Raw genomic sequence first — 7,762 nt, 5'->3', positions numbered from 1 at the left:
GCAATTTACGCATTGGGCTGCTTAAGCCAATGTGCGTTATATGTTTGCACAACTATCATTTATTGCCAGTAAGTTTGCACTTAACATTTTCATAGGCTTTGCAGGTGATAGTGTGACTGTGTTGGACCGTCTTTTATATTTAAATCCCGACCACAAGCTTACGCCTAGAATCTGAGCTCAGTCAATGGGGGTCATTTACTAAGGGCCCGAATCGCTCTTTTTCGTCGGGTTCCCCAAAAATTACCGGTTTGCACCGAATTGCCCCGGGTTTTTGGTGCAAGTGATCGGATTGTGGTGCATCGGCGCCAGCATGCATGGCCGTCTGAAAACATGACGGATTTGGAAAAACCGCGGTATTAAAAAAAAATGTGTCGCTTGACATGCGCTTACCGGCACCCAGGATAGGATGGTGAACTCCAGTGAACTCCGATGGACTTCAGCGCAGCAGCGACACTGGTGGACATCGGGCACACTACCTTAGTGAATCGCTGGAAGACCCGAATCCTTGACGGAGAAAGTGCCGCTGGATCGCGACAGGTCCGGGTAAGTAAATGTGCCCCATTGTGTGGCCTCTGTAAACTGCAGGTCCTTATGTATCACCTAGATGTCATACACACAGGGTAAGACCGTCAGATGGCAGGTAAAGTCTACTGTATGTATTGCATGTACTTAAATGTATTACTATTTGTCGCCAAGGAAGAAGAGTTTTTGAACATATAGTCAGGCCTTGGTGCAAGGAGTGGATTACAGGACATGACACCACACCTTTCCCTTCTATATAGTTGCTTTAAGGGCATTAGCTACCAACTGTCACATTCGCAGTATTTTAGTGTACCCAGTCCAACACCAACCCAGGCGCCTGTCTCCATGGCCATGGGCAGTTTGTCCCCTACACTGCACATAGCCAGCACTTTCTCGAAAGTGCAACCTATACCATCTTTACCCCTACCGGCTGTAATACACAAATGGACCCTCTGGAGCCCGTCTGCTGCTGGACAGCGTTGGTTTTCTTTACTCCTATCCGGTCTATAGTCGAGCTATAGCGCTCTTTCAATTGCCCTGGGGGTATGCAACACCCTTGCCAATGCATGGGCAGAGGAGTAATTGCGAATAAGTCCCATGTACCATCCAGTATATACAGAGGTAATTGTGCAGCGGTAGATACTGCCTGGAAAGGCAAGGGTTAATGTTGTCATCCAATGATGTTCCAACTGGAGTGTGATTGGAGAATGAAATCACCTGACTGGGGATTAACTAAACCCTTAGTCAGGGCAGGAGTTCGCTCTCTTAGGCCCAGCTCTTCTATTGAGCAGACCTCTCTCTTGGAATCCAGCTCTAACCAGAGAGACCTCAGAGCACATGCTCTGACCACAGGCCTCCTAGGCCTCAGCAACTACACACTGAGTGACACAGTACCATAAGGACAAAGCTGCAGCTTTCAGCATTGGACACAGCTACATCCCAGCCTGCCCCTGCATCCAGGCTGGTGACACAACTCCTGAGGTTCCCTCTCCAAGATCATTCCATTAATCTGCCTTTGTGCAGAATCGTTTGGCCTGTTGCTGCTGTTGGTTCCAATAAAGAACTGTATGTTACTTTTATGCACTACATTGCCTTAGCCTGGTCCCTGCTATGGCTGTATCACCATCAACGGCGCCCCATCTATCTACCAGGGACACATACTACAGACTCTAAGGGATTGCCCCAGGGAGAACCAGTACCACAGCCTCTCCCTCATCTAATTTCTTGCACACTCCACCTGCTGGAGACCTGCCAGGCTGTGGGACAGCCCTCTGGTCCCCATACCAAGCACCATGAGACTAGCGTGCATAGGCCACAACCGCCAGCTTCTCCGGTATTCTGGGCCCCGGTTGCCTCCAGGCCCCAAGAAAAGGCTAGGCCCCGGTGGGGGATGTTGCACAAGTACAACAAGAGCCATGGAGGAGATACCAGGGGACAGGACAGTACACCAGGAGATATGGAGGGGGCCTTAGGAGGGCAACAACCCAGCAGCAGGACCATTACCTCCACCTTTTTGCATGGAGGAAGATGAGGAGCACTGCCAGAACCCTGCAAAATTACCTCCAGCACCCACAAATGTGCCTTTTTGGATTGACACAGGGATAACGGATATTTCCAAAACTGACCATAATGGATGACAGAAAAGTGTTGAAAATGAGATTTTATAATTATAATAAGTGTAGACTCTGGTTTCTCCTTTCTTTACTTTACTTTATTAAGGGAGGTAATTAACTGTGGTAAGTAACAAAGCTTTTATTACTAAGCACTATACTATACACTATACTAAAACTATACAGATTGTAAGCTGTTTAACAGCAATGGCAATGGCCAAACAGTAGCAGTAGTTTCTGCAAGCTGGAAGAGTCATGGAGAGAGCTGGTCCACAGGAAGGTTGTACACAGCCTAGTAGTATCTTCAGGCAGGGCTGGTAGAGATGGACCTGAGTCCAGATGGTGGAATTCTGCTTTGGGGCTTAAGTCTAATGACTTGCACTCATTCTTCCTGGTAGTGGGTCAGGAGAACAGCTCCAGAATGGTGCTGCACACTGGACCTGCTTCTCTATCTACTGACTGAAATCCAAGACCATGTGCTCCTGCCCACCAGGGGTTTATATACTCCCTTGGTCAGATGGTAGCTCTTTCCAACCAGCTTCCAGCTTGCTTTCATGAAACACCATTGGACAATAATATTTGGCATATTGTCAACTCTTGCCATACCGGGCAGTGGCTATAGCTGCAATTACAAAGTTCTCCAGTACTTAGAGACCTCCTACAGAGGTGATCAGTCTCCCTAACAGCTCCTGACATGGAGAGGGCACTATTCACAACTACCACATTGCCTCTGCATTGGCAGGGGTGTTGCACATCAGTTAACAATAGCTAAAAACATGTGGTCATGTGTAGTACATGCAAGGGAATGTGTAAAGAATGTTTAAGGTTATGCAGATGTCTAACTGCATGTCAATGGAACATCAAGTTACATTAACCCCTTCACGACTTCACATGTCACGTACAGAAAGGACAATTATGAAGGTCATGTCAGTGGCTATATCTCCTGAACACTGGCACCTAGAAACACACTTTTTGTGTCATATTAAACTGATCTCCCCTTTAATGTAATGTATGGATTGTGTATAGATGCATAAAAGAACCAGAGATATCCACCCTTAAAGATGTACTAACAAAAGCAAAAATTATGTACAGCTTTTTATTCCCAATTGTAATTTAGTAAATTATATCTCTAGTTCTGTGAAGCCTTGCACACTCCATATCTCATATTAAAGAGGAGACTCTCCTGTTCACCATGACACAATGGGGCAGATTTACTTACCCGGTCCGTTCGCGATCCAGCGGTGCGTTCTCTGCGCTGGATTTGGGTCCGGCCGGGATTTATGATGGTAGTTCCTCCGCTGTCCACCAGGTGGTGTTGCTGCGCTGAAGTCCGCTGGAATGCCTCGAAATACACCGGCCTATCCTGGATGAAGGTGAGTGAAATTTTCGCGACACTATTTTTTTTTAAATGCGGCGGTTTTTCCGAATCCGTTGGGTTTTCGTTCGGCCACGCCCCCCGATTTCAGTCACGTGCAAGCCGGCGCCGATGCGCCACAATCCGATCGTAAGTAAGATCGGACTGGGTAAGTAAATCTGCCCCAATATTGGGGGTCATTTACTAAGGGCCGATTCGCGTTTTCCCGACATGTTACCCGAATATTTCCGATTTGCGCCGATTTCCCCTGAATTGCCCTGGGATTTTGGTGCACGCGATCGGATTGTGGCGCATCGGTGCCGGCATGTACGCGACGGAAATCGGGGGGCGTGGCCGAACGAAAAACCCGACGGATTCGGAAAAACTGCTGCATTTAAAAAAAAATATGTGTCGCGAAAATTGCACTTACCTTCACTCAGCCCGGCTCGGTGTATTCCAGTGCGTTTTGATGCTTTTCAGTGCAGCAGCGCCACCTGGTGGACGGCGGAGGAACTGCCTTAGTAAATCCCGGCCGGACCCGAATCCAGCGCAGAGAACGCGCCGCTGGATCATGAATGGACCGGGTAAGTAAATCTGCCCCATTGTAATGATGAATTCCCCCCATGAGTCACCTGACTGCGTCCAGTCCTTATTTATATCACTTTTTTATTTTGACCCTATTTTACTTAATACAAACTAATTTAGGGAATGTCTTGATTTAGCATTGGCAGAAGTTTTTTTATTTTTCCGTTGCCAGAGATGGTTAGGGTCTTACTTTTTGTTGGAGGAGTTTTGTTTTCATTTTTTTTTATCACTTTTTAGGACATTTCGTTGTGAAGGGTATTAATGAATCATCTTTTTCAGAAATTTTTGTTGGGGTAATTTTACGGCGTTCACCTTGCGGGTCTAGTAATGATTCTGCTTTATTGTTCAGAATGTCATGGACACGGTGATACCAAATATGTGAGGGGGAGGGGGGGTTATTGGTGTTTTTTGTACCTCCATGACACAATACAAAGACCAAGCACAATATCATGTAGATCAGCATTTATTGTTAAGATTCATCGCTCATAGTGAAGATGCTGATAAGAGGAGGAGGTTCTCCTATAACATAATAAATGCGCAGCATATTCCATTGTTGCAGGAGCCGATATTCCTCATCATTACCGGACACTTATCTATGCACGCCCCTCGTCTCATCATACAACGGGAATCCAGATCTCTCACATCTGCAACAAGATCACCAAGAAGTTAGTGAGGTTTGGTTATCAGCCACCAGAAGAAACCCAAACCCTCTAAATACCCAGATTACACAGACAATAGGGGGGCGTCCTCCTGGCTCTGCTGATTGGCTGAGGAGCCCTGGGAGGAGGAGTCAAGAGATCACTGGTAATGACCCATCCCCTTATAACTTATATAAGGGAACATGTATATGGTATAAATATACACCCATAGGCTCAGCCCAGTGTAACAGGCCAGAATCCACTCCCAGACCAGACTATAACCCGGAAAATCCCCCCAATGACAGAGTATGCCCCCCAGGCTGGCGTATACCTCCTAGGCCATAGTATACAACCACAAGCCAGAATATACCTCACAAGCCTAGAGTATCCCTCCCATGCCATTTTATACCCCCAAAGACAGAGTATACTCCTTACGCCAGATTATATCCTCCCAGTCCAGTGTATACCCCCAAAGAAAGTGTCTACTCCCCCAGGCCAGACTATAAAAAGTGGTCTAGGCAGCCAGAGTATACCCCCCAGGCCAGGGTATTCCCCTTATGCCAGATTATACCCCCCCCCCCAAGCCAGAGTATACCCCCCAGGCCAGATGATACCCCCCCAAGCCAGCGTATACCCCCCAAGCCAGATGATACCCCCCAAGCCAGCGTATATCCCTTAGGCCAGGGTATTCCCCCCTATGCCAGATTATACCCCCCCACCCAAGACAGAGTATACCCCCACCAGACCAGAGTATAACCCCACCAGACCAAAGTATACACCCACCAGACCAGAGGACAAGGAGCCACAGTGTGAGAGAGGACAGGGGGCCACAGTGTGAGAGAGGACAGGGGGCCACAGTGTGAAAGAGGACAGGGGGCCAAAGTGTGAGAGGGCAGGGGGCCACAGTATAAGGGTGGCATTTTGAACCCGCTTTTAGTCCGTTTTTGAGCAGTTTGTTAAGTGCATTTTAAAAACACATACGTTTTTTTACCTTTTTGTCAGTTTTTAATTAAGATAATTGGGAAAAACAAACAAAAACTCATGCATTTTCTAACAGACTGCTTAAAAACGGACTAAAAACGGGTTCAAAAAGACATGTGTGACACTACCCTAAGAGAGTACAGGGGGCCACGACATAAGGGGTGATGAAGGACAGCGGGATGTAATGTGAGAAAAAACAGGGGGCCACAATATGAGGGGGGAGCAGGAAAGGAGGCCACAATATGAGGGAGGATGGAGGACAGGGGGCCACAATATGAGGGAGGATGGAGGACAGGGGGCCACAATATGAGGGAGGATGGAGGACAGGGGGCCACAATATGGGGGAGGATGGAGGACAGGGGGCTATAATATAAGAGAGGACAGGGGGGACACAATAAAAGTGGGGGAACCAACGTAGAGGGAGGATCAAATTAAAACAGTGGCATTATATCTTGCTCCATAAAGTAGTTGGCCACTGGAAAGGGGCATTATGCTACGAAGGGGCTCATAAGGACAGAAGGAATTATAGTATGTTCATGGGTGGGGCAAGGGATGGGAAAATGGACATGGTTTAGTAACAAAGGGAATCGTTGGGAGGTATGCAAAGTTTAACATCCAGGCTGAGAGGTACTTACCTTGGTTGTGTCCATGGACCACCACAGAGAACATGATAAGAACCAGGAGCAGAACTGGAGATCCGGAGAACATTCTGAGCTGAGTCTGAGGTCCAGAGAGGAGGAGAGAGAGGTCCTATCAGTGTCCCGTCAGCTGTCACTGCAGATGTGGCTCCAGTTTTCGATGTGACTGGTATATAAAGCCTGAGCCAGCGTCATGTCTCCTCCTCTGTGTGACTGCTGTATATAGCGTCATGTCTCCTCCTCCGTGTGACTGCTGTATAGACTGTGATGTAGCTGCAGGATGTGGATCTTTGAGGAGAAGGTCACCACACCACCAAACCCATAATGCTGATGTCCAAGGATCCTGTCCACTCATCCGGGTCTGTTCAGATGTCGCAGGTTGTCTCCAGTCTTCTGCAAACGTTTGACATAAGAATTTTGTGGCTTATTTGGTGACTCTTGTTGCATTTGTAAAGTTCCACCTTGATGCAGTTTAGAAGTTCAGGTTCACAAACAGTATCCCTTAGGTTCTGTTCACACTGGGCATTTGCATTGTATTTAGAAACGCGTTGGAAACACCAGGGGCAGGGGTCAGAGCAATGGCATATGCATTTCCTTTGAAACACATGCGAATGGGAACATGCACACAGTTGGGCACATTTACTAAGAACATTTATTTGCCTAATAAAAGAGCTGTAGAAATTTGCGTTTACAAAATCCAGTCATTGAGGCAATCGCGGTATGAAATGCGTTGAACGCACACATGGCTGCACCCTCCACTTCTCACTGACTCACAGATTGTCCAGATAAAGGCCAAAGGGGGGATCCTTCCAGCCATTACAAGAGAAGTTGTTCCAAGTCTGTGATATCATCATTAAGTCTCCCAAGAAGTCTGATCTCCCCAAGCACAAATGTGAGAGAGGACGGGATAATGCGGAAAATCTCCATGAGGAAACGTATCTTCAGTGCAGCTGGTATTGCTGCCAGTTCAGCCCTGACCAGGGGAAGGATCTGTCTCCTCATACAGTTGTCTAGATTTGCTATCTACCTTTGCGTCAGATAATTGGCACACCCTGTACTGCAATGGGAATGCCCCTTTAGTTTTCTGAAGTGTTGGACAAAGTGCAGCCATAACACAAAAGTGTTGCAACTTATTCATAAAGACACGTGCAAGCTCCAAAGACATTCTTATTGGTCCACAATTGGGCAAAAAAGTCAGGATAATATATCTGTCCCAGTGTCTCCACGGAGCACTTGGGCTGGAAGTGACTCATCTTCATCTCATCTTTACTGAGGAGCAGGTGGTGAGGACGGAGGAGAAGTGTCCAGAGCTCATTATGTAATGAAAGAAAGTGTGAAGGGAACCTGTCATCAGAAAAGTCTTTGTTACATAATGACAGGTTCCAATAGTCTTTCCCATGCGGATTTCAAAAATGCCTCTGCTGTGCCATCTAA

At 47.2% G+C, this 7,762-nt stretch overlaps 1 long non-coding RNA gene across 1 annotated transcript; it reads right to left on the bottom strand.

The window, feature by feature from the left end:
- Positions 1-4,518: 4,518 nt before the first annotated feature.
- On the bottom strand, positions 4,519-6,541 carry LOC140120746 (uncharacterized). Its single transcript, XR_011853970.1, has 2 exons — positions 6,326-6,541; positions 4,519-4,715 (listed from the first exon to the last, which is right to left on the bottom strand). It is a non-coding gene; the product is annotated as an uncharacterized lncRNA (long non-coding RNA).
- Positions 6,542-7,762: the final 1,221 nt, after the last annotated feature.

This window comes from Engystomops pustulosus, chromosome 3 (assembly GCF_040894005.1).
Source record: "Engystomops pustulosus chromosome 3, aEngPut4.maternal, whole genome shotgun sequence".
Classification (NCBI taxonomy): Eukaryota; Metazoa; Chordata; class Amphibia; order Anura; family Leptodactylidae; genus Engystomops; species Engystomops pustulosus.
Note: the sequence above shows the minus strand (reverse complement) of the source record. Positions and strands in the feature narration are given on the sequence as shown.